Raw genomic sequence first — 27138 nt, 5'->3', positions numbered from 1 at the left:
TCAACTGCTTGAAAAAAATGTCACTGACAGTTGTGGGTTTTATGCAAGTGCCAGCATTAAATAGCATTATTTAAATTTGCTTCTAAATGCTTGTTTGATAAGTAAGGATATGTATGATTTATGCATATCACAATTTACTGGAGCATGTTAGCTGTTTTGTTTCGTTTTGTTTTTTCCTAATTTATACCCTACTGTCACTCTGGTTTTATATATGTTAGTTTAAAAAGATTTGCCTGACGTAAAGAAGAACAATTACAGAATTACAGAGCAGGATTACTTCTGAAGGGAAAAAAAATAACCATGGCTTGTATTCTCAGTGGCTATTCTATTTGACTTCATCATTAAGAAAAGTATTCAGAGTATCTAAAGGGTGAAGAGTGGAGGAGTGTGTTTTCTTTTCGATATGATAGCTGCATTCAAGTTATTCTTCCCTTTACAATAGATTTTACCTAGCTTTATCTTCATAGGAAGCTGCTTTCAGCTGAAAAGCAGAAGTGAATAGGAGTGTCATGACATAGGATTAACAGTACAACCGGATAGTAAACCAAATGTTTGAGATGAAAAAATGTAGAATGTGACATGCATCGGGAGAATGAACTGGCAGCGTTTAGCGGAGACGGGAGAACAGATAATGTATAATTATCTGCGGAGGTTCTTGAGACCTGGACTTTAATTCAACTTCCAGAAATACACGGCCCGTTTTAACCAGTCAATCTCTGTAATGAATCTAATCACAATGTAAAACATTCCGAGGAACCGTGGGCCTTACGGAGTGCTAATTACAGATGAAACTAGCCTAAGCTAGGCATAAGGAAGGAAAGGCACACTGCACGGCATTTTAACAGGGCCTGTGATTACATTTCAGTGCCAGCAATGCAAATAAAAGCGAGATCCAACAAGTGCCAAAATTAAAGAACACGCAAAATTAAGATTTAAAGTCTCGTATATCTTCATATTTGACAAATGCTTAATAGCTTTACAGTATCCAGGAATGGTGATCGCTTGCTGGGATCAGCAATATCTGTCACAAAGCACATACTGCCATCAGATTCTTCTGCAGCCTGGCCCTACTATCACAGTAACGCACCTACACCAAAGATAATTACTTTTTATGTTGCTCTATGGTTTGAGCACATTTGCGACTGTACTCATGGTTTAAATTCACTGCAGAGAGCAACTTGCAATACTTTTAACGGGCTCTAATCTCTCTGGTTTCAGTTTGAGACCAAGAGGCATTTCACATCATCAGCAGTGGATTTATATTGTATGCTTAGAAAATAGAAATGGATTTCCAGGGAGTTTAATTTATCAATATCTAGTCTTTATGGGAAACATTAGTTTGCATAGGAAAAGGGGTTAAAAGAAGGTTTAAATTATGTCTCTAATATTTCCTGAAAACTTTGTACAAAAATATTCTATGCCACAAAAGCACATTAAATATTCAAACTTTAATATACATTCCTCAGTAACAAATGTACAGTTAGATAACACATAAAGAATTATGAATGACTAATTATATTTTGCATATTTACAGCAAAGACAATTAGCAAATAGCTTTTATATGCAAAATAAATGAAAAAGTAATTAAGATGCACTAACTAGAGCAGCAATATCAAGTCTGTTGTCTTGTGATTCATTCCTAACAAACATAATAATTATGCATTCATTGTCATATAATTAAAACAGCTCTGTCCTTTAGAAAACTGGTTATTTACTGTATAATAACCTGAAGAGTGGCAGAAGTTGCTCATAATGGTGAGAAGGATAATTAAATATTTCTTCCTGGTGTCTGCTCACTCAGTTGAGTTCATTATCTTCAACTTGTGCGAGAAAACATTTCCTCTGCAGTTCCAAAAGCTCAGCTCTTCACCGCTGGGAAAGTTCTGTCTCTGCCATGCCCCAAACCAGCTGTGCAAAGCCTCCCCAAATGGACACAGCATTAAAACCCATCCTAAGAGGAGAAAGCTCTGTGGTCCAGCCTTACGAGGATGGGGACACTCTGTAGAGCCTGGGGGTCCCTTCTCCTCCATGCTATGACCTTGGTTGAACTTTGTCAGTGTCATTGCTGGAGATGGCCACGTATTTAGGTTTGTGTGTGGAGAATATCCCCTGGCATAAATACATGGGCAGACCTACGTCCTTGTAAAAACGGGGAATTATTTGTCCAATCAGGTCTCCAGTGACACAGGTGTCACTGCACCTCCAGTCTCCGTCTTTTCCTATTCCCTTCATTTCCCAGCCCTTATTACATCTCAATAAAACATAATAAATCATCCAGTCTCAGCTGGAACCCTTAATCACTACCAAACAGAATAGTAATATCCAGCCTGTAAGCCGTCTTTATAATACTAATATCATCAAGCACTTTTTTTTTTGGTCTTAAAATTCTGTTTTCCTATAAACCTCAACCACAGAACCCGCCGAGCCGCAGTGGAGGAAAAACAATGTAATTGCTTGGCTGCACGTACGGCTGGCCTGGATCAGTAATCGGATTTCCAGGGACTCAATAGGTGGGGAGCAGGGCACAGGGAGCCGGGTTCACCTACACAAGCTGGGACGGACGGACTTAACTTGTGCTGCTGGACAGACCTCGTCCTCCCCTCCGAGTCCTTGAACATCGGTTCTTGCTCCTGTCCCAGCCACTCACCTTCCCACAAAGGGAAGATATAACCATTTTTCTCTACCAGATGGTCTTTTCTCTTCTTATTTGGGCAAAACTAGGCACATTTTGCTGGTGGAAGGAGAATCCCCAGTCATGGAAGGGTCTGTGCAAGGGGACGTGGTAGGACCAGAGAGGTACACGCGGGCAGAGGAGGACTCAGCACCAGCCTTGCAAAGCGCTATACAGATGGATCCAGGGTGGCTTTTGTTGCCTTCAGTCCCCATCACCTCACCCCCATTGCTATTTGGGGTACCCTGAAGGGTTGGGTCAGCTAGACCCTGCTGCAATACGCACAGAAGGAAAGAAAGAAAAGGACCACAGCTCCCAGATGCACTGGAAATTGCACTGTGCTTGTCACGCAGTGCCCTCCGGAAGGCAGGGGATTTTTGCACAGATTTCTTAATACTCCAGGAGGAAAAAAAAAAAGAAAACAAAGTCCCTTTGGGGGAATTGTTACACAATTCATTTACTCAGACTTTCTCATCTGACCGTTTCCGTGTCAGGAATGCAGCAGGACTTCACCTGACCTACATGGAGGGACCCCCCCGAGCTATTCCCCTGCAGTGTGATATACTTATTTTAAGAGAATTATGCATCCTACGAAGCTCCAGTCCCATAGGGTCCCCATCCCACCCCATCTCACATTCAGCACTCAGTGTTCAGAACAGAAAAAGGAGACAGGTCGCATTTTCTGTTAAATCCTACAGAGCAGGTCTTGGCTGGTGCGGAGATTCCTGTGTCTTTGGGCTGCATTTACACTCCTTAAGGCTGACCTGTTGCTTAGGTGGATTTCTCAACAGCTCTTTCTCCATTGCCCACTTTGAACCAAACTGAAGAATGATTTTTAATTCTGCTGAGCTACTAGGGTTTACTTGCTTCTTGCATAGCCGATATCGAGCCCATTGCTTGAGTCGGATACGGATGGAGGGGAAATACATGTTAAGCGCAGGTAATTCAGCTATCATCCCTTTGAGATCCTGACCCGTTTTCCCAGTCCTACAAACCATCTCCACCACATATGGAGTAACGGGGAGCATTAGCCATCCTATGGGGTTCAGTAGCCATCCTATGGGGTTCATTAGCCCTCCTACGGTGAGTGTGAGCTCCCTAGAGCCTGGAAGGTGCCAGGATGCAGCAGTTCTGTGCCCTGCTCTGCACAGAGCTGTCAGGATGACAGACTTAACCTCCCTCTGTCCCTGTTTACCCAAAGTAAGAAGATTGTAAGGCTTAGTTAATGTTTGTAAGTGCCTCAGGGTTCTTACATGATAGGCACTATGTTCATGCAAGTGTATTATAATACTTGTCATAAGAAGAATTAATAAACCATAATGTATTAATTTAAAGGTAGCAGACACTCGTGCATGATAGACTTTGTAGCCGCTTCTTTACAGGCACCCAGAAAATGACATTAAAGTTAGAATCAGGTTAAGGCAAAAAGAATGCAGCCAATCACTACTGGATACTGAGTCAGTAAATATCAATTATATAAAAAGAATCATCGATGAGAGCCTTGATAAAATCAGGTGTCAGGAAGAGACAGATGTGACAAATGCATTCATTTCAGAAGTTATACTGTTCCTTTTGGAAACCTGGCTTTTATTTGGGGCGTTTCTGTTTTCTGCATCTCCTTTCAAAATATTGGAGACTCCAGCAGCAACTGAACACAAAACCAGAAGGATGGCTCTTTTGCCTCAAAACTTCAATGGAGGACAATGTGAGCACCCAGGAAAGAACCAGGAGGTCCTCTATGACCTTATTTATCTGAAATCAGGGTGGGAATCAAAAAGCCTCTAAACATTCCTAGATATAAAGGCATCCATGTGTTTTAAGTTCTAGAATCAGGGAGGGCAGGCTCACAATGTAGTCGTGGCTGGTCCTAGACCTGTTAAATGAGGGATGGCACTGAAGTAATACTGGATTTAAGAAGTAGGATGGACTAAGATTTGCCTGTGGCCCCAGATTTGGGAAAGCGCTGATGGACAAGCACATCCTCAAGTGCTGGGGGATGCCATCGAGAGCTCAGGGACCTCACTGGTGCTTACAGAGGCATGTGCATGTGCTTAAAGACATTCTCAAATGCGAGTCAAGAGGGCAAGTCGTTAATAAGACACAAGCACTCACATTTAATGTGTTTTGCACATGCAACCCAAACCCACAACCAAGCTCTCCTGAAAGCAGCAGAGCTCCTGAAATTAAAATGTTACCTCTGCTTTGGCGATGAGCTGTCGCACCTGAACCAAAAAGGATGCAGCTCCATATTTCAGCTTTTTCTTTAGTTTAAGATCAAAAGCTGGTTTATTTTACCTTTCCAAGGTGGTGCACCCCCCCAAATTTCTCTTTCTGCTGCAGAAGTCACCCCCAGCCACGTCTCCCTGGGCACAACCTCAGCATGGCAATGGGCCAGCAGCTGGGCTTTACCTACTATATAGGTATATATATATATATATATATATATATATGTATCCCTACTTACAAGTAGGGATAAGAGGCCTTTGGTAAAAGAATAAATTGAGCTCATTCTCTCTCTCTGCATAAAAGAAAGACAGTAAATAAAATTCCAGCAGCTACAAGCTGGCGACATTATACTGTCATAATCCAGAAATGAACATTGATTCTGAAGAAGTCGCTCCTTCAAACTTTAACGCAACAATTAAGTATTCCATTGTCATGGCTCAATTAAATGGTATGGCCTGAGAAAATTGGGGATTGTAAAGTGAGGATGGAATGTGCTTTGATCCTCTTTCCAGGGTTATTGTTTCATTAATAAATGAACATGTCATTTGTCTCACCAGAGGGAGCTCCTGCCCTCCAGGCTTTTTCCCTTTTTTGTTCAGGTTTTATAAAGATGAATTTCCAGTGCTCTGAAATACCATGGATTAGTAGTTAAGCCTGACAGCACTTCGGGGAGTAGTGGGCTTAAAGTGCCTCACACAGGTCTCCAAAGCACTTGTTTACTAATAGAGGAAATCAGCGACCGTCTGCAGCTGCTGATATCGCATTACCATTTGGAAAGACAGTAGCTGAGATAACAAATCACACAGTTTTAATAATTACTCCTGCATTCCAGTTTTTTGTTTCCTGCGTAACTGCAAAGGCTGGATTTCTTCCAAATAAACAGATAAAAACAGTATGGAACTTTTATCTTTTAATGATAATGACAACACATCATGTTTCACTAAAAGTTTCCTGCTGAATTTTTTTCTGATTTCTAGAGTTTCAATAAAATGTAATTATACTTTATAATTCCACTCTTTTAATCTTCACTTCAAAAACTATTCACAGTTAGCAAGTTTGCGAGGCAGGGAGAGGGGGTGAGGAGCAGGAGCGACTTCCCCCACATCGGGCTGTTCATAAATTCTGGCTGGGGGTAAACCTGTCATTGAAACGGCACAAACTGAGCTGCTTTGCATTCAAATTAATACCTAGTTTAATGTGAAGATAAAATAGCTTCCATTTATGCGGTTATTAAGAAAAAGTAACAAAACCGTTTGGCAATGAATGGATGTTTAAGATTGGATGAACTTGCAACCTATTTCTTTTCCGTTCTCGGGGGGTTTTTTTCTTCTTTTTTAATCCTTTGGATACTTTGGTATCAGGATGGTTTTGTATCAATAGATAAGGCCTTAAAACAAAACAATCCCTATAGAATCTGAACGGTTAATACGTACCCCGGGAGTCAAAAAGTTCCCACTATCCCAATACCGAATTAGACTTCACGGGTTTTGTTCGAGCACATCTTCTCATCTTGTCCTTTGCTTTGCTCAGAGGAAAGCCGGCAATTTCATTAACAACTTTTCTCGCTAAATAATTTCATGGACTGACTTGGCAGAGCAGAGAAGAGGAGGAAGAGAGGAATACCTTCCTCTTCCAACTCAAAATGTGTAGACTTAAAGGTAAGGTAAACTTTTCTCACAGCTTTTAGTTTGCTTACCATCAGCCCATGTTCCACTGGGTGATTAAAGAAAGCTTTTTTAAAGCATTACTTCAGAATGATCTTAATTGGTGCAAGGTTGAGCCCTTTCTAGGAGGGGAGGAAAAAGGTTGAATAGCCTTTTCAAGTCACATGAAAGTTTCTAGGATGAATGTACGATAATTAGATTAATAAGTAGCTTAATTTATCACAGCTAAGGATTTCAACAGCCACACATTAGAGCAAGAAAAAAAAGATTAGTGTGATTCCAGTTTGTAAAAAATAGTACTGAAACTTGATTAACCTTAAATAAAAAGTGCCTTTCTTTTTGTGTGTAAATTCGGTAGTTAAGGGGAAAAAAACACTAAAATAATCAGAGAAGTCCTGTTCCATTCCTTTGTGTTCCCCAGCTAATGAGAGATATCGGGGTTGTACAAAACAACTTTTCCCTGCGAGGTTATTCTTCCTAGAACATGGATTTAAATCAAATCCGCAATCCCCACCACCGTTGTGAACACTGATCTGTGTGAGGTGTGAGATAACATATGCAGGGGTTAAAAATATCTAGAGCATTCGCTATTTTCATTTTAAAATAGAAGAAAATGAAGACAGGTGAAATACATATTCTAGCATAATACAAAGTTATATGGAAAACAACTGTAGCCACAGCTAATGCGCAGCGTGCAATTAGGGATGACAATTAGCCGTGCAATATTTGCTCACGCCGAACACGACGTCTACAAGACGACATCATTTCGACAGCGCTCTCCATTGCCAGAATCAGCCTAAAAGTCAAATATGGCAAACGCGGGAAGCAGAGCAGCAAGTTGGTGCAAAAAGCCTTGCTCGCTGACGGGAAATTCGTGTAAAATATTGCCAGACCATCCAGCTTTCCTCTCGCCACCGTCTCTGCTGCCTTACAGGAGAATCCCTTAATAGCGAGTGAAATCTGCTGTGCTTTTTGATGTTGCCATCCACCGCCGAGGTTGCTTTCGGTGGTGTCATTATTTATCAGCGCTAATGTCAGATTTCATTAATCTAACTCCTTTAACACTCGTATCACGGCAGACAAAAATTCCCAGTGCTTTTTATTAAAGGCGGTTGGCAGTGGGGCGAGCAAAGCCGGCGGAAGGGTCTGGAGGAGGGTGGTATGGTTCCTGTCAACGCTCAACAGCCATCGTCATCGCGAGGAGGCCTAATGCAAACCCAGCAGTAGCGAGATGCGAGACGCTGGGTTTGCGACTCCCTGTCCTGAATCCCTCTTTGAAAGCGGGTGGCAAGGGGGAAGGTTGGTTCGTACTCGTAGGAAACTGCGAATGAAATTACTCAGAGCACAGAAAAAAAAGTAATGAAATGAGAAAGGAGGGCAGTTTCTTTTAATTTTATCTTGCACTTAAGAGATGACTAAGAGCGCTAATGAAAGGGAGTGTAATTATAGCCCAGATAGTGCATATTGCACACGCCGTAACGTCGGAAAGGTTAACTCTGGCAAAGAGAGATCAGACAAATCAAAGTGGCTGAGGGCACTCATGCATCGGCCTGTTTGATAAGATTGATAACTGTAACCAGTAGCTTAGGAGAATCGATTTCCACTGCCGGGGATCTCTCTGGATGCTCTCATCTTTTCTTCTGCTTATATGAAAGTGAAGCTTTAAAGATGTTTTATCATCTAATGGTGAATATGACACACAGTTACAAACGGAATCTTTTTTTTTAATCTCAGAATGGAAAATTTAAGCGGGGCAGTGATTCGCTTTAATTATGTATATTGAACAAATTTGAAGAGATGAGAAGAAACTTGTTTTTCAGCCCACTGAACCCAAGTGCTTGCCTGTAATCTAAAATGGATATCTAATTATTGTTTAACATTATTTATTTAGGAGGAGTTACGACCTCTAATTTGCCTTTAAATGATTAATTTAGTGTTTAAATAAAGCTCCTTTTATTTAATAATGTTTTCTTTAACCAATCTTCACTAATGTCAATAAACTCTTTGTTTAACCTTCTTAAAGGAAACATTTTCTCAGCTCTGAGACAATTATGAATTACCAAAACCCATATAGAAAAATGAGCTAGGTAATTATCTAATATTATTGCAGTGTGCTTAAGAAGAGAATATTCCACACCAATAACATAAAGCAGGAGAGAGGAAACCAGCTTTTCTAAATATTGAGCATTTTAAGCAGTCTGCCTCTTTTTGAGGTGATAAGGCAGCACAGAAATACCCCAAAATACTAATAGCTTGGCTAAATAAATTCATCCACTTTTATTAGCATCCTTAAATGGATCTTGGTCCAAGTCCCAGGCACAAACGGAGCAGCACAAATATCCCTGCTCTGTATGCAGAGAGACGATCAGATGAAATGCGGGTGCCCTGGTCCTGTCCCCAGCCCTCACCTGTGGCCAAGGTGACTTTGTACCACCATGGTGTCCCCTCCATGTCCAGGACTGAGGGGATGAGCTCAGATTTGGGTTAAGGGAACACAAGTCACTGCCCCAAAACTGTGGTCTGGAGCTTTGGTTATTTTCTGAAGCTCCCCCATGTAGATATAATGGCACATATATATCACATTATACTGACCAGTAATTTTGAAAGCGAGCACTTTTTTGGAGTCCAAGAGTGACTGCTATGTATAAGCTAATGAGCACCACCTCTACACAATAAATTATGTTTGTGATAATGCACGTCATAGAATTATAGAATCATTTCGGTTGGAAGAGACCCTCAAGATCATGGAGTCCAACGATTAACATTGTCGCTAAACCATGTCCCTAAGAACCCCATCTACACATATGCTTCCTTTGTCTTTCTTAGATCTTCCATGCTTTGCTGTGAAGCACACCAGAGCTGGGAAGATCACAGGAAAAAATAGGCAGCACGAAAAAAAGGCAAATTAATGTCCAAGCGGCCAGAAAGCAGCAGGAGATAAGTAGCGGAGGAGAAAAATGAGAAGCAGAGCTTCCAGCAGGAGCCAGATGAAACAGAAAAGCCAGGAGTGGGAGAAAGCGGTGAGAAAGAGCAAGGAGAGGGACTTGAGTGGCTGCAGATACTGGGAGGAAAGAAAAATTATCCAGGGCATGAGGTTCACAGGGTCACAGAAGCGTTGAAGTTGGTGGGGTTTCCTGAAAGCAGCTCAGACAGACCCAGCTACAACAGGCTGCCCAAGACCATGTCCAGCCTGGTTTTGAATATCTCCATAGATGGAGACTCCACAGCCTCTCTGGGCAGCTTGATCCAGCGGTTAACCACCCCCATCACAAAAATGGGTTTTCTTATGTTCAGATAGAATTTCCTGTGCTCATGTGTGGGATGAGTTCAGTCTTGGGCTTGTCTTATTATTAACCCAACAACTTTATGTGGGCACGAAGGAATGTCCCCCACAAGTGAGCAAAGTCTGAAAGTGCTCAGGAATAGTAGGACAGCACTGGGATGTAAATGCCCATCTCTTCAAGGTGCAGTCTGGAGAAAGGTGTGAAGTAGGAAGAGAAAGGATGGTTAGATGTGCCACAGACTGGGAAGGAGGAAAAAAATTCATAAAGCTCTCAGTAGGGTGTGAGTCCCAACCAAACATTAGTAGTTGAGCTACAGGACAGATCGTATAAGAAACGTATGGCCTTCCCTTAACCACGCTGGTTACTGCCTGGAGCTCAAGTGATGGAGGTCTGAACAAGAGTTGTGACAATTTCTAACTTGGGAAATGCACTGCCTTTATCATAGGGAGAGCTGAAAGGGTCCTCACGTTCAAAACTGTGCTTTTATACAGCCAAACCAGCAGCAGAGCATGGGGTGTTTCTGCAGGAACACTCCTTGTCCAAGGCTTGTTGAAGATCACAGGCAGAAGAGAGGGAGCAAGTGCCCAGATTTGAATGAAGAAGGCTGAACAACAGTGAAGGACAGCATGGAAGCCACAGCATTGCAGATGTACAGAGAAATGGAAAAGAAGGGAAACAGGTGTGTAATAAGCATTGATAGGTGCTCTTGGGAGTGAGAAAGGAGGAGACTGGTAAGGCAATCTGAGCTGTATCTAAATGGACCCATGAACATGGAGGGGGAATTAAGAACACACTTAACTGTGCAATTCTTTCTTTAGGGCTCTTCCGAGCTGTGGTGGGTCAGTTTGAGGAGGCAGGTACCTGGCCCCAGGGGTCAGATCGTGGCTCCAAGCTGGTGGTAAGGTACACAGAGATGCGTGCTGGCACTCATCTGGGGTCCAGGAGGAGCAAAGCTTAGTTGTTGTGGCTCCATCCTCAGCTAGCATTAGGTGCTTTTCATAGTGTTTTGCTCTTTCTCTGCTTTTTGGGAAGGTGGGACTGAGGGGCTCCCTTGGGGCATCAGCACAGCTGCTCCCCAGCATCTGAAAATACCCAGCAGGTATCTGCTCCTCTTCTTTTTCTCTCTCTCTTTTTTTAAATTTTGTTTTTATAAGCTGGCAAAGTTTTGACTATTCATTTTCTGAAGTTTTGGTTTTGAAGTTTTGGTTTTAAAATTTTGATTTTTTTCCCAACCATATAAGCTAAGACCTCATCCAAACTGTAGGTGTCTAGAACATGTAGATGTCTAAACCTCTAATCCCTTATCCTTAGTACTCTACAGTCCAAATCTAAGATGACACTGGGATGCTCAGCTTGTTCCTTCTTTCCCACCTTGTCCTGATACTTGCTGTACCCCATTCCCTGAAAACTTGGAGTGTCTGAGGGCACAGAACAACGGAGTTTGGCTGATATCATCAATACAACCAGGAGCTTCTTTTAACTCACCCACAAGCTGAGCTCTGTGTAAGTGATGATTTGGGTCCACAGAATGAACAAGGAGGAGCTGGGAGACCCCCAAACTCCCTTCCAAAGCAAGCAGAGTTGGGATAAGCCGTCATCATGACATCCCCTCAATGATGGACCAGCACATTTGGAACGAAGATTTGAATCCCACCTTAGCTTTGTACCTGGGTCTCCATGTGGCCACCTCTTCCCAGGGAATGCAGCTGTGCTCACCAGTCCAGATGTTCAAAGAGAGACAAGACTGCCACAGCTCCTGCGGGAAAGGTGAACAAAAGGAGAGTGAGCAACTACACACCTTGAAAGCTTCAGACTACAACCCACCATGAATTGTTGCCTCCTGACATGTGATAGGAAGCAAAACATAATCTCAACCGGGTTACAGGTAAATGTGTAGATGTGTTTGCTCTCATTCATCTTGAGGGCACATCATCCCCTTCTGAACAAGGCATGTTAAAAAAACAACCTTCTTTCAAATAGCTGTTTACCCTCAGGCTGCCAACTCCATGAACGGCCCCTAACCACAGGGGTCAAGAAGTCCCTGGTTAAAAGGTCCTGCCCCACTTTTGAGGCAGCATGGACGAGTCCCTCAGGACTTGCTCAGCAGCACAACCACATACGGAGCTGATCCACAATACCCACTGGAGTCCTCAAATGTTAGAAGATGACATGGCTTGTCCCAGTGGACATGGGAGGAATTTTCCCAAGAAACATGCAAAAACCTGTGCTACGATACACAGGAGACAAGCCATCTTTATCGGCCTATGTGCAATCCTCAAATGGGGATAAGACGCATCCAATAATTTCTGTTATTACTTAAAAACCCAAAAAATGCACATGTGGTATTGTGACTACTTTTTTTGGAATCACAGACAGGTAAGAAGATGAAGGATTCCTTGCACCTACCACCTTTTTATGCAGGACTTGCACTGCAAGAGAGCCTTACCAAAACTAAGTAAAAATTTACAAATCTAATTAAAGTAAAAACTGCTGGCTAGCAAAGAATATATTTTGCTTTTTCACTTCTGCTTGGTTTTAATCAACCCTACAAAATTCCCCCTGCCTGCATGGACGGGAATGGGTAATATTGTTTGAAGAATGAATAAAATATCGGGTAGGAAGTGTCTTGTTTGTCTGTGTCTTCATTATGTCCTTCCCCATCCTGCTGAGTTAGTGCATACACCAGTGTGTTTTTCCTTACTGGTCATTCACTGTTTGGTTTGTACCAGCAGCTACCAGCCCTGGACATAGGTTGGGATCAAAGGTGTTCAACGCTGTACAAATACCAAATAAAGACAATCCCTGCAGAATAAGCTCAGAGTTTTGCCACATTTGGTTTTTACCTGAACAACTTTCCTTGCTAGAGCCTTTGTACAAATTTTAAACTCGAAGCAGGGAACAGTTCAGTTGATAAATCAGCATTTTAATATTTTTTCCCTTTCATCTTAAATAATTATTTGAAATGACAACATTATGGATTTTTTTCTATGGGGCTGCAAACTTGGATTATGTTGGTCAATATTTACAGTGAAATGCAGAATTTTGAGCTATTCTGGGGAGGGGGGGGTGAAATTCCAGTCACAGAGAGGAAATGTTAATAGAAAAATTCAAAATATAAGGGTTTTTTGAAAGACATGCAAAACTCATTTAGTAGTTGTAACCACTCTCACTGGAAGAGGTGTGCAAGAATCCTTTATTTCAAGTCCCCATTTATTCTCCCCTTTTCCAGCGAAGGCAAATAATCTCAGATTATTTACCAGCATCCCATTTCCAACTCGCAAAAAATGCCTTGAAGCCAGAAAAAAATACTCTCCATCAGCTTGTTTTTGTTTTGCTCTAGTGTTTATTTTCATTTTAACATTAATTGCCCCATCATGTCTGCTTGGTTTTATCAATTAGCCTTTGCAGTGGGAAAATATTTTAGCGCCTAATACAGCATAATGATTTTTTTCCCTATTTGCCAAGGGGGTTATTAATAAATGTCCCCACTGGGGTTACAACTCTGGTGCTCTGGTGTTTGCTTTAGGGGAAATGAGGGATTGGAGGAAAATCCTAACCAAACGGAGCTATAATTAGAGTGAAAGCAGCTGCAATTAGGAGTATATGTTCAACGACACCCACGGCACTCGGGGACAAACCTCCCCTCAAATCGGGCAGAGGTGGCTGCAGAAACTCTGCCACTGCAAAAAGAGGAAAGATCTTGGTTTTCCCGCGTTTCCAGATGTTGCATCAAAGATTTGCATTTTCTGCTCAGCATATTTCTCCAAAGAGGAAAGGCGGTTTTTTGATGGAGTGCTGGCCCGGCAAAGCCACCAGCAGCCTCCTCCAAGCTGGGATTTCACCCTGATCTCTTGCTCCTCACTATTTATTTAGCCTGAACCGCTGCCACCAGCACTGCTGGGCTCTCTGGTTCGCTGCCAGCTGAGCAGGCCCTTCAAATGGCACATCAGACATCCACGCTATTTCCCACCGAGTCCTCTCCTGCGGCTGCAGGTCCTCCAAGGTTGGACGGCAAAGTCTGGCAGACCTTGTCCTCCTCCCCGCTGCCGCAAGAGGCTTTGTTCGTGGAGCAAAACAAAACAGACGCCGTCCCTTTGGCTTTTCTGTCTGTTACAAATCTAAATTCTCCGTCGCTGGGAAATGAAGCAGCTAACAGGCTGTCCTAGCAAAATTCAATCCTATCGTCAGATACGGGTTTCTGGAAAGCCAAACTGGAAGGAGTTCTGCAGCCTGTCGAGAATTCAGGCTGAGTTAAAATATTGGTGCTTGATTTTATCAATTAGCCCAACAAAACGTTTAACAATAAACACTTTCATACAGCAAGGACACATACGGAATTAAAAAACGCAGCAGATGTGCAATACTGCTTAATATGGCTTCTAGCTTAATTATTCTTACTGCAGAAATCTGTCATTCTCATGGTTTGGTTTCTGAACAACAGCTACTGATACAACCTTTCGTCATTCCCTGGTTTGGTTTTGGTTTTTTGTGGGGTTTTTTGTGTGTTCAGTTTTGTTATTTTTTTAAAAAGAAAAGAAAAGAAAACAATTGCTATTATAGTATTATTAGCTTTAAGCAGAGCTCGGAAGAAATAGGTTTATCTTTGGGAAGCCTCTGTAGGACTTCTTGTATTGAGGTCCTGTATAGGTGCCCCGTATAGCTCTTTGTAGGAAACAGGTTATCGCCAGCATAAGCTGTCTGGCTTTGAGTGATACCTCCCGTCTTACCAACCTACAGAAAAAAAAGGATAGAAAGCAGCAGTAAAATATAAGGATGTGCTGCACTCTTGTCCTCCACCACCTATGTGTCATACAGATGGTCCATTATAGCACTAGATCCACAAAGCAGATTCTTTAGACACCCCAAAAGATGCAACCTCATTCCTGGAGATTTATGAGCACTGGAAAAATCTCCTCAATGAGGATGTGACTTATTGCCTGATTTCTCTGCTCTTTCTCCAGAACAGCAGCTCCTCCAGATCCTGAATCTCAGTGTTTTGACCAGAAGAGGAGCTCAGGTGGACTTTGGCACTACTGGTTTTCTATTGTGAATGAACATAGATCAAAAGTAAGCAAATGAAGAATCCACTGATAATTTGTGTTGCAAAACAATGTGAGAAGCATGCACAACAGCCACTGCATTACCATGGGAGACAGCCCTGCTCTGCTGAACGTCCACTCTGGACACATTCTCCACAGGACTGTGCAGAAGAAGCAGGTCTCCACCACCATTTTTGAAGCAGGGAGCACTGACCTTGGAAGACCTGTGTATTTTATACCCTGCTTGTCCTTCTAGCAAAGCATTCAGTGGCTGCACAAAAGACTTGGAAACTCAACCTGCAGGACAACGGCTCAGCACCTTTTGCTATAAGCCAAATCTTTCCATCCTGGGAAAAACAACCATGATGTTTCCACCAGCTTTGGGAGGGCCTGGGCTCAGCTGGTGTCTACTGTTTCCTGGCCAGGCATTCACCACAACTAAATATTTTTTCAAAGCCAGAACCTTTCCAAATCACCATCAAAGTGCCAGTTCTAGAGATATCGGACCATTTGGTTTCTTCTATTTGCTTCTCATCCTTTGTGGGGTGGGGGGGGTGGTAATTATGTGTCTCTCCATTCATGCCTTTGATCATACACACACTATGTGCACACTATATATGTGTATTATAGAACTTTAATACTCAAAGAAGCTTATAATTGATCTTACTCACCTGGATGCATTCCTTGTATAGGTGTTCCTGCTCCAGTGAGGCAATTGGACTAAATGATCTTTCGAGGTCCCTTCCAATCCCTAACATTTTGTGATTCTGCTAAATGTTGTTTTGAAGGGCTATGTGTATACATAGGCACCAACACACACAAATGTGTATCAGTACACTTATAGATATACACATAATGAAGAAGTGAGACTCTTCATAGCTCACCATAGAGCTCAGCCCTCTACCCTTTCCCTGCCAAGCCACAGGGTCTAACACAAACACCAGGCTTTTAAATCTACTTTTGTTACCTTACTACCACCAGGAACAGCACAACCTAGTGCAGCCGCTTTGACACAGATGTTAATTTTCACTTGCAGCTGTGGCAATTAGAAAGTGTACTTAATAGAGTGTCGTGTTAATTGTTGCAGAGTTAACCAATTTCTCCATTTAATTGTCAATTGATTAACCTATTGAAATGGTAAGTGACTCAGTTTCCTTCCAGAACAAACAGCAGCCACATATTGTAGCTTCATCCAGCTGGAGGGGGTACTCTGTGATTTGCTCAGCCTCAGTGTGCTGGTATTTTTCTACACCTCCCTGAGCTTTTAATTAGATGAGCCAATTTTACATGTATTTGTCTGCTGGAAAGGTTATCTGTGCCGGAGCTGACCTGCAGAGACAAGGTTGAGCCTAGCAGTCTTAATAGAAAAGGTTTTCAGCTATGACTGCTGTACTTGATTGCATTGTAATGGTAATTAACTTGAGACTTTGCCTCCCTCAATGTTTTTTTGTAGCTTTAGCTATGCAATGAGATGTTTCCTCTGTCATATATATGCACTTATTAAGCTCTCATTGGATTCTAATATGCATGCAAATAGTGGAGAGTTTCTTAAGGCTAATACTACACTATGTAGATTGTAGTGCCAGTAAGTCACTACAGAGATGTAGCCTGCAGCAAACTTATAAGGTTTTTTTATTCTTTTTCTGCAAGTGTATCTGAGGGTTTGATGCTCCGTTTTTGTGCTTTTTTTAAACCTAGAGGAGGAAGAATTCCCTCTACATACTTTTCCTCCTTTTCATCTGAAGAATTCTGCACACGGGAGCCCATTTTAACAACTTTTCCTTCCCCGACGAGCCTAAAAATGTGCTTGTGCTTTAAAAGGAAGATCCCAATGTCCTTAATTCAGTTTTTCAAGTTGGTTTGTAATCCATCCCCATTCCTACTCCTTTCTCCGAGCGGCTCGTTTGAAAGCCCTCGGTATCTCCTGTGTTTCTGCATGTTCTTTTACAGTACGGCGCTGTCATTTAATTACGAGACAATCCCCCACAACTGAGCAAGCATTTTCATCATTGATAATGTTGGTAGCAGGCAACTGAGACAAAATGATTACAAACCTATGTTGCGCTCAATAGTCCTTTAGAGGATTTCTCTCTTAATAGTCCTGGCTCATTCATGTTTGGTTCAGTACATTTGTTCTTTAAAAAAGGCGTAGATTAGAAGAGTTTCAGGGTAGGTTAATAACTCAACTGAAAATGGCTGCTTGCATTGTCAAAGTCTGTTCCTGCAGTTGCCTGGTGCTTTCTTCAGTTCTTCCACACTGCAGCTTTGGCCCAGTTGGTAAACAGCTTAAGTCCAGACATCTTTTCATTCTCCAGTGCAGCGGATTGAAATAAAAATGCATATAAGTGGCGACTGACTGGCGCTGGCCTGACAATAGCCTGTAACATTATGCAAGGGTATTTACATAGGAATAAGGCCTTGGTAAAGAAGACAGGGGCAATTAATGACTAGGGCCACACATATAAGGAAAGTTTGTCCAATCCTTTCTTCAATAAAGATCTTTTGTAAAGTGCTATGGAAACTCATGGAGGCCCCCAAACAGATTAGAAGAGGGACTTTTGTGGTAGGGTTTCTTTGGTTTGGGGTTTGTTTTTTTTTTAAACTTTAACTTAAAAGGGCCAAATTTTGTAAAGGTAAAACGTAATTCTTCTGTGATTTCAGGTTTTTACTATTGTGATCTCTTTTTTTCTTTCCTTTTTTTTTTTTTTTTCCTCCTTTTCAGGGAAATAAGCTTTGTGTGGCTATTTTCCTAGGAGAACACATGGAATAAAGCAATAAAGTGAACAGTGTGCCTCAGCTGGGAAGGGTGGTGGAGGCGAAAGCCTTGGAGGAGACCTGTCACAATGCTCGACTCCTCCTGCAAGCACAGGTTTGGAATTTAAGCTAATTTATAAGCATTTAGGGCCTGACTCTGATCTGCCTCACACCCCAGCAGCTCTGCTGGGGCTGTCAGAGCACTTCCCAGCAGATGCAAGACGGGCAACTGCGTCTTCTGAATTCGGCTTTCTCCTTCATTTTTGTCCCGGTGGATTTGGGCATGAGTGATTTTGACAAACAGAGGAAGCTCCATGCTCTGGGTTGTGGTGCTGAAGGCAGAGCACCATCAGCAGTGGCTTCATCCTATCAGATGGGATGTTCTCCTCCAGGCTTGCAGATGCAGATAATGAGCCAATTTCCCTGCGGGACACCAGCTTATATCCCTTTGGGGCAATGATGGCACAAAAGTGTCACAGCTGATGATGCCTCCTCCACCCGCAGGGACTTGAGTTGGTGGGTTTGTATGTTTTGGTGCAGTTTGGACACACCGCTTTGAGCCTGAAGCCACCTCCACCATGATGGAGCTTCTGAGAATCTCTTCATCAACACTGTACAATCCTTCAGTGGCTCCTTTTCCTTCTCAAGGTACTTCAGCTGCTGTTCTCTATGTCTCACTTGCCCCCATGGAGGTGTTGAGGACCCTGTTTTCCTTGGGCTGTCACGGCACATCTGTTGATGGCGGCTTGAATATTTCCACACTAGTTGAGTAATTTTAATTTCAGGCTCATCCATCAGTGTTCAGAGACTTTGCTCTTATTCTAATGACCATGGAGGGCTCCTTGGTTTGAGTTGATGCTATAACTTTTTTTACTATGCTATCCAGAAAGCTGTAGGTCTCTCTCTTGAAAGCAGAGGAGATCCTACTGCTCAGTCCACCATATGTGCTCAAGAAGTCAAACTTTTGGTGGGCATGAATAAAGAAAGCCCCAATTCTGCCAGGCTCATTTGATGATCTACTACTGAATCCTTTTCCTCTTAGAGATTTTTATACCAGAATATAACTCAAAGAAGAAAGAAGTATGTTTCCCAGGACTCCCTGTCATGCCACTTTCTTTCTTCAAAATCATTTTAAAAATCAACTCTCCTATGGAAATCAGTTCCTAAAATTCTTGCTGGACATTGAAGAGGGGGAAATAAATGTTAATAGCACAAATGCATGGTTCCTACCAGAAAAGTGTGCATGGAGCAGAGAATGTGTTTCTGCTGCAGCCCCAGAAAGCTGGGGAAATCAATGCTTCATTCAAGGCTATTGATCAGTACTAAATTAATTAGACTTCAAGGCTTATGGCAGTTGATAAGACAACTTGTTAATTTAGTCAATGATAGTGTTTTCCCTAAAGCAACAAATACCCTCTTTCTTCAGAAAAGACATTTCTAGCACTTGCGACACAACTTTCCCCCCCAATCCCTTTTACCAAAGAAAAAAAAAATAATTAAAAAAATCACTTTACATTTAAATTAAGATAAGAATTGGACAGGGAGATGCTTCTTTTTACCCCTATTTGCTTTCTTTTGCTCTAACATCGAAGCAGGGTGTCGATAACATCTGATGTAATTTAATAGGACGGCAGCATAACATTCAGCTTCTTCAACCCTGGCCCGTTGATGGTGATGTTCATTTGGAAAAGATGGTGGGGAGAAGAGGGAGGAGAGAGAAAAAACCACTTTCTAAATGTGCTGGGGTTTGTTTTTTGGGTGTTTTTTTTTTTTTAATGGCAAAACCATTGTGCTTCCCAGGCAAGAAGGATGCTCATGGTCCCTGACAAAGGCACGGGCACTGTCGGTCCTGCGAGCAGTTGAATGAGATGAAGGTATCCCAGAATACCCCGGACATGGGGCTGTACTTCCTGCTGGCTGGGAAGGACAAAAGGACAAAGCCGAAGGAGTGTCGGGGTCCCACCACCAGCTCTTGGAGGCACCAGTCTGCTACCAGCAGCACTCCAACCCTCGGAGAATGCTAATAAGCCACTGAAGAGCTCAGCTTTCCTGCCATAATTCTATAGTGCCGTTGAGGACCCCATAGTGTTCACTAAATAAAGACAACTAATTGAGAATTTTTTGCACATTTTGCTCAGTGGACTTGTTGTTCAGGCGGTGGGTTGGGGAGAATGTCCCCCTACTGACAACAGGGGCTGATTGTTTTGGCAGCCGCTGGGTCAGCGCCATTTCCCGGGTCTGAGCCTGACTTTCGAAGTATGACAAAAATGTTTAATTTCAGATTTTTTTTTTTTTAATTATGTGGCTGGGAATTATTTGGGCTACGTGGAGGACGAGCCGTCCGGTGTTCACATGGAAAAAGAAATTGCTGGCAGAGTTTCTCAGAATAAAACCTTTGGTCTTTCTCTCTCGTTTTCTCCCCTCTCTCCTTTTTCTCCTTTTTCCCCTCACTCTTTTTTTTTTATTATTTTCCCTTTTTTTTTACTGTATTTTCTGTGGCGAGGCCTACATTTTTGTGTCTGCAGGTGACACTTTGATTGAAACTAAAATTAATAAATCAGCTGAAAAGCTCACACCTACAGCTCACAGCAGGGCCTTGAAAACACGGTTATAAAGGGAGCTTTATGCCCTTGTGTAAAGAAGGAATAAATTACAGAAGCACTTGTTGCCCTTGGACTCGGTTTTGCTTTGCAGGCTGGTATCTTATTTTTGGAGCTTATTGTTAATCAACAGGTTCCTTGTAGGTTTAGCAGGTGACTTTGCTATTAATCTCCTATTTGACCACTATAGCATATTAATGAGGTAGGCTTCTGGATGTGGCTATGTCTCCAGCACAAGGAATTAGTTTAAAAGGTGCACTCTTTACTCAATTGCTCACAGTTAACGATGCTGCAGCCCAAATGCAAAGTAGCATTTTCTACAGCTTGTGTAGCATTAAGAGTGTTTTACTAACATTATGTTCCTCACTGTGCTTTTCTTCTGTTGTATACTTATTTCTTCTCCACGGAGGGCTATTATCAGGCTTACTGGTCTTTCCTTCTCTTTATATTTTTGGGGGCTTTCTTCATTTCTTATTCCCCTAACAGAATAAAGAAATTATACATAAATGACAAAATGATATCCTTTCTGATTAATGTGCACCTTGGTTTTAATTAAACAATTCCATAGCGCTTTGGAGGTACCACTGGATTTAAATGAAATGCTCGGCTCAACGTTTCTCTTCAAAACTAGCTTAATAAATATCATTATAAAGTGCAGGAATTCAACCAGCCCCATTTCACCTTGTATTTTGGGTCTGATTTAAGCTTGGAGTGAGGATACCTATAGGGGTACTTTAAGAACATAAAGAAAAGCCGAGGATTTAAGACTTAAATTTGTAATTACAAGGATCTGCCGAAATACATAATATTATGAGCCAGGCTACAAAACACCCTGGTGGAAACAACAGCTTTGTTGTAATACAGTAATTTCCACATTCCAAGGAATGTGCTTTACCATAGATGGTTATTATTGGTGTTTCCTTTCATAACTTTCAGACGTGTGGTCTACCTCCCAAACAGATACATTTTCCTATTTAAATTAGCTCTGTCAGGCTTTTGCCTGCAGATTCCCGGCATTTTTTTTAACAAGGGCTCTTACACGCAATGGCATATTTGTGTCAGGTTAGATATCAGCCTTGAGTTTTAGCCTGAACCGTAAAATAGCTGTCTTTTATGGATTAAGGTCAAAGTTATCACATTACTTTAGTTTGGTGTTTTGGTGTTTCTTTTCTTTCTCCTCTTTTAATTGGGATATATGTATATAAAGAAAAAACGTAGAAGAAACAACATCTGCTAGTGAAGTATGTTTAAGCGTAATGATATTTAAGGTATCACTAACACCTTTCCTGTAGGCATTGAGGGTTAGGTGCTGGCCACATCCACCTCTGGCAAAAACACCCATGGGAGGAGATGTACAGCCAGTATTCAAAGTCACATTCAAATTACTATCTATATTTTCGGAATGTAATGCCAATTTAAGCTGTAGCTGATGCAGGGTGCTCAGTTTGAGCTTCCGACAAGGGCTGGGGGCTCATCCAAACTAGGGAAGACACCCCAAAATGATGCCCCGGAATGAAGCATCCCTGTGAGCAGAAAGGTGCTTTTTGACTCTGAGAACGCACATCATAATTACCACTGACTTTATGTCGTTGTTGTTTTTAAGGAATCGTCATTTAAATGGTTTTACCGGATTTTTGTTCAGAGGATTTGTAATGTGGGCTTGTTTGTCAGGGTTCAAGGAAGAGCAAATTTTTACCGCACAGGCACAAACCCCTATAAATCAGGGTTCATCACTGAAACACTGGCAAACTCTTCACTGAAGTGGTGTTAGCAGGGGCTGCTCTACAAGCGTATTTCTAAGGAGGAATAGTTAATGTAACATGGTTTGGGAGCCCTTCCCCTCCCCAGCCCCCAGCTCCCCCAAACTACTTACAGCACAAGGAGGTTTGAGCTTATTTTGTCTTTTCACAACTTAGCAAGATCAGACACATTTCTGCAATGCATATGCAGATTTTACCTCTTGTTACTTTCTCTAATGAGCTTTCACTTAATCAATTTGACAGTAGCCTTTCTTCCTTTTTGCTTCGTATCCACTAGGAAAGTATTCAGGAAAAAGTGTTAACAGTTTCAAGGGGTATTAGCAAAATGGAATGGGGGCACAGCCAAATTTGGGAAGATCGCAAGAGCGCTTTACGAAAAGGGAAGGAAAAAAAAAAGAAAAAGAAGAGTGAAAACAGAGGATGTGGATTTAACAAGAAGGTTTATCTAGGAAACAAGTGGGACTGCAGACACCACTTTTATTTCCCTGCAAATAATGTTAAAATAATGGCAATAATAAGTAGAGAGATCTTGATGCTATGTAATTATCTGGGTTATAGAAACAAGCACTTTCCCTAATAATATATAACCCTTTTGAATGAAATAACCCTTTATATTTTAAAATAACCCTTTATATAACCCTTTTAATGAGCTATTGAATGGGGGCTCTAGCCGCAACCAGTCATCCAGGACAGGGATGGTGGAAGTCCCAGTGACTCCCAGAGCCATGGGAAGGGTCCTGCAGGGCTGTACCAATCCTATGCACGCAGGTTATCAAAGCCAGCTACATATTTAATTCCTCTGTGGAGAGGTTTGATGCATAAACTTCTCTGAGGACCATGAATTAGAGTTTTCAATGAAGCAGATGACCAGACTAAGGGTGATCTCTAGGAAAGGAAAGCTGTGCTAGCACCTTCTCTCAATGGTCTCTTCTCCCCAGTAGCAATTGATAGGACAAGAGGAAATGGCCTCAAGTTGCACCAGGGGAGGTTGAGGTTGGATCTGGGGAACAATTTCTTCCCCAAAGGGCTGTGGGGCATTGGAACAGGCTGCCCAGGGCAGTGCTGGAGTCACCATCCCTGGAGGGGTTTAAAAGATACAGAGATGAGGTTCTCAGGGTCATGGGGTAGTGCCAGAGTTAAGTTAATGGTTGGAATATATGATCTTGAGGGTGTCTTCGAACCAAAATGATTCAATGATTCAATTTGCAGGCTCTGCCAACCCTTAATGGAAAGGTCCTATCATCATGGGGGGCCTGTCCTGGAGCAAGGCTGTGGCTTTCTCCAAGAAACTACCAGCTCTGGTTGCATCCCTCATCCGAGGGTCTCATCAGGCAAGGAGAAGCTAGGGCACACCATATTTCTTAGCATCTCCAGACACTTGAGCCCTAAAATGTGCATGCACACACAGGAGTCAGTGCTCTGCACAGTATGAAAAGCAAAACCATGTAGGGGAATTAGCCCCAAAGTGGAGGTGTGGCATCTCACTGAGTCAGCGCTGATACACTCAATGCCATCATTAAGCTGTGCCATCGCAGAGGACATCGCTGAGGCATTAAGTTCATACTAGTGAGCTGGGAAAGGACTGCTGACACATCCTTCCTGGCAAGGAACACAAAGCTTTAGCTGGGGCTTTCGTGAGAGCCACAGCCTGCAAGAATGTGGCATCAGCAGAAGAAAGACACTCACAGGCAAATTATTTGGGGTTCCCCCCAGTCAGCAAACACACTGAAGACTCCCATTCTGCTCTGGTTGTCAGAGAAAAGTTCAGAGCCCGATTCCTGCTAACCAGGTCCTTCACGCGAAGTCACCGAGTCACTTCACAAGTGCCACCCCACGGGATCACAGCCCTTCTTGCAGAATTAGACCACATGCAGGGAGTGAGGCTGCACTTGATGCAAGGGAAGACGCAGCCTTAATTCATGGGTTCCCATCCCTGGGTACCAACACCACAATGACCGTATTCAGTGTTTTGCTGTGAGCCGGTTCAGGACAGCACGAAGGAGCTCGCCCTCACCCCACACCATCACTGAGATGGAGAAAGAAACAGAGAATGGTATTGCCAAGTGGAAAGTCTCCTTTGAACTGAATATGAACTCCATATTAGCTTTGAGTTGATCTTACCGGGTAACTGAGCCTCATGGAAAGTTCTTACTAAACAAAGCCATGGTTATGTGAAATGGTTACTACCAGGTGTGAACTATGGTTAGGGGACATGGGGGACCTGGGTCCTACTCTTCGTGGTAGCACAGACCTCCTGCGTGACCTCAGGTGAGTCTCTTAGCATCCCTTGCTCACTTCAAAATGGAGATAATAGGGTTTTCCTGCCCTGCTGAGATGTGAAAATAAATGTGGAAAAAGTGAGGTGGCCACACAAATGGGAACTGAAGGGGTGTCTGGGATATGTAACCTGGAAATACCAAAAGGATGCTTGTGATGGATGTGCTTGTCTCCACGTCTGAAAACAGAGACCTTTCTAAAGGAAAATGCCTACCTTTGCTCACTGCAGGCAATCCTCTCCCTCTAGCTGACATTCTGTTTCTTTGCTAAAATGGATTCCTTCCTGCCCCACCAAGCCACAAGAGCATCACTTTTCCACCCAACGAACACCAGCTCCATCATGAAATATGTAATTACCAAATCTAGTAAAATGTGAATTTCCCCACTGTCAGACCAAGCCACTATAACCAGAAAACTGCTAAGAAACTGCGGCTGTCATTAGCCAACACTGAATCTAGTTTTTGACATTATTGCCTGCAAACTGAGGGATTATATCGCAATAAATGCTCCAAGCATCTGCTTCAGCAAGTGGGCATTGGCTTTACACATTTTGATTTCATTTTGCCCTGTTATAAATTAAGGGTGGCGATCAGACAACATGTGCTGGTCAGGAGAAACAACCCAGCATTGTGGGGCAGAGGGGAACACACAGACCCGGGGAGGTTTTAGCTGGGCTTTGCTCTCCTGGCACTATTTCCATCTCAAAACAGGGGACCACGCCACTGCAAAGCCAGAGTATGTGCTCCAACACGACTTTTCCAAAATCACTGTTTTCAAATATCTTTTTCCAATCTTATTTTTAAGCCGAGGTCCAAAACCTTTAAACCAGAGGCAGTTTTGTTTTCCTAGCTGTCAGCAATATTTTGGCTATTTTAAGAATGTAGGACAGGGTTAAGGATTAGTACCAGCATTTCTTTCCTGTGTATCAGAGCTGCTTAGCAGTAATTAATTAGGACATTGGGTTTTGTACTCTTGGTTCAGGTCATTTGCCTATGAGCAGCTCAAGCCTTTTACAAAGGCACGCTGCATATGTTTCTGGGTACCTTTTTGAGAGAAGATTTAAATTGGCCAGATGAATAATACTTTGCTACAAGTGTTTTGCCCTAGGCAAAAAAGGTTTTCTTCATATTATCATCGCCCGGAGCTGGAATCCTCAAGCTTGATGTGACTGGTGTTATACTGTCACATGGCAATGATGTAAGAACAGGAGCTCTCTGTGTCAGACAAATCTGGATTTAGGGGAATTATAGCAGATGTTGCAAAATGGCAACAGTTTAGCAAGTTCCTTTCATCCCGCAATCGGGAGGCAGGTCCACAAAGTACAACCAGACAGAGAAGAATGTTATCTTTGATCCCTTTCACTCCGAGGCGAGGAGGCTCCATCCGATGAGGGATGCAGTGAGGCTGGAAATGAAAATAAACTTACAGTAGCTGTTTGTTTTGCAATATGGAAATAAGCCATTATTTATTCATGCTGTTTGCCCAGACATGTATAAAACATTTTTTTTTTTATCGGGGGGGATGGCGTGTATTCTGCGCTATAAGCAGATTAGAGCACTCAATATTAAGATTAATGGCATGGAAGAACACTTGGAAATTTGTGCACGGTTAGGTTACAAGAAAGACTGGCAGCTCCTTTTCCACCACACGCACATGCACACTGGCACAGTTTGATGCTGAGGAACTGATGAAGGAGGGAAAATAATTGCCTTTGATACAGGGATGGAAATCAAAAAGTTATACAACATGGGATATCACATCAATTTCATCCATCACTTAGGATTTTTTTTTTTTAAATGAAAAAACCCAGGAATGTCTCTATTCATCTATTCCTACTTCATTTGGCTGAGCAGGTCGTTTATACCTATGCGGAAGCCGAACACATGATGACAACGTGACAGACCCTGTTTACAACAAGAAAGCACCACCTGCGGCGAACAAAACACGCCAGTGTAGGACAAGCGGTAATGCTTTTCATGAGTTTAAATCTGATTGGAGTTTGGTCAGAATTTGCAGGATTTTTCTTAAATTGGTCAGTTCCTTAAAAAAAATAAACTCCGTTTGGTGACAGGCACCAAACCACCCCAGCCTTTGATTCGCTTCTAATTAAAAATCCCTCCTACCACCTGACTGTAACAGGGACTCGGCGATGTACGGCACAGATGGAGCACAACCTGCTTGCCCAACACGCTCATGGCCACAATCATGTTCCCCCAAACCACCTTACCCCTTACATCCCCGGGCAAGGGTACCAACCGCCATCCCCAGAGGAGCTGAACTGAAGGGTTTCAAGCACATGCACAATAACAATGGTGTTTTGTATCGAGGTGTCCCTTGCCTGAGCATAAAAAGTTCATTTTTAAGAGCAGAAGCTCAGCTGGATTCAGGTCAGGAAGGTATTTAAGGTCATGCTTAAATTTAAATATTGGAGTCATGACAGTTCGGGTCACACTCAAGCTTAAAATCTGCCCATCCTTTCATACACATCTGTATTTGGTTCTCACCCTGCATAGGGTGCGCTATGCCCGATCCATACATGAGACACTGGTGCAGAAGACAGTGTCAATCTGCTGATACACCTCTCCCATGGCTGCTTGCAGTCATCGGCGTTCCTCACATAGGTGAGATGTGAACAGGACCAAGCTGAGAGACAGCCGTTCTGTCCACCACCCGCATTGGTAGTCTTTCGGTAACACCTTAAGGAAACAACCTCCAAGCAGTTCCGTCCACAGGACAACAAAAAGGCCCTTCTTTGTCTCTATGTCCATTTTGGATGCCCCAAATGAGAGGAGACTTGCAGTAGCCAAGCCAAGTTGACCCCAGCATCCTTTTGTTTCTGTCTCTGCACTAGCCTGCACCCAGG

General features: G+C 42.6%; 1 long non-coding RNA gene across 7 annotated transcripts in view; it reads right to left on the bottom strand.

Annotated features, from left to right (window-relative positions):
- LOC139828150 (uncharacterized) overlaps positions 1 to 27138 on the bottom strand; it is a 98618-nt gene that overhangs the window by 30038 nt on the left and 41442 nt on the right. For 3 of the 7 annotated variants that reach the window (XR_011739474.1, XR_011739473.1, XR_011739472.1), the window contains exon 3: positions 11513 to 11601. This is a non-coding gene — a long non-coding RNA (uncharacterized lncRNA). Of the gene's footprint in view, positions 1 to 11330; positions 11602 to 27138 lie in introns of all 7 variants that reach the window. The other 4 variants (XR_011739468.1, XR_011739469.1, XR_011739471.1 and 1 more) reach the window with 3 other exon arrangements.

This window comes from Patagioenas fasciata, chromosome 5 (assembly GCF_037038585.1).
Source record: "Patagioenas fasciata isolate bPatFas1 chromosome 5, bPatFas1.hap1, whole genome shotgun sequence".
Lineage (NCBI taxonomy): Eukaryota > Metazoa > Chordata > Aves > Columbiformes > Columbidae > Patagioenas > Patagioenas fasciata.
Note: the sequence above shows the minus strand (reverse complement) of the source record. Positions and strands in the feature narration are given on the sequence as shown.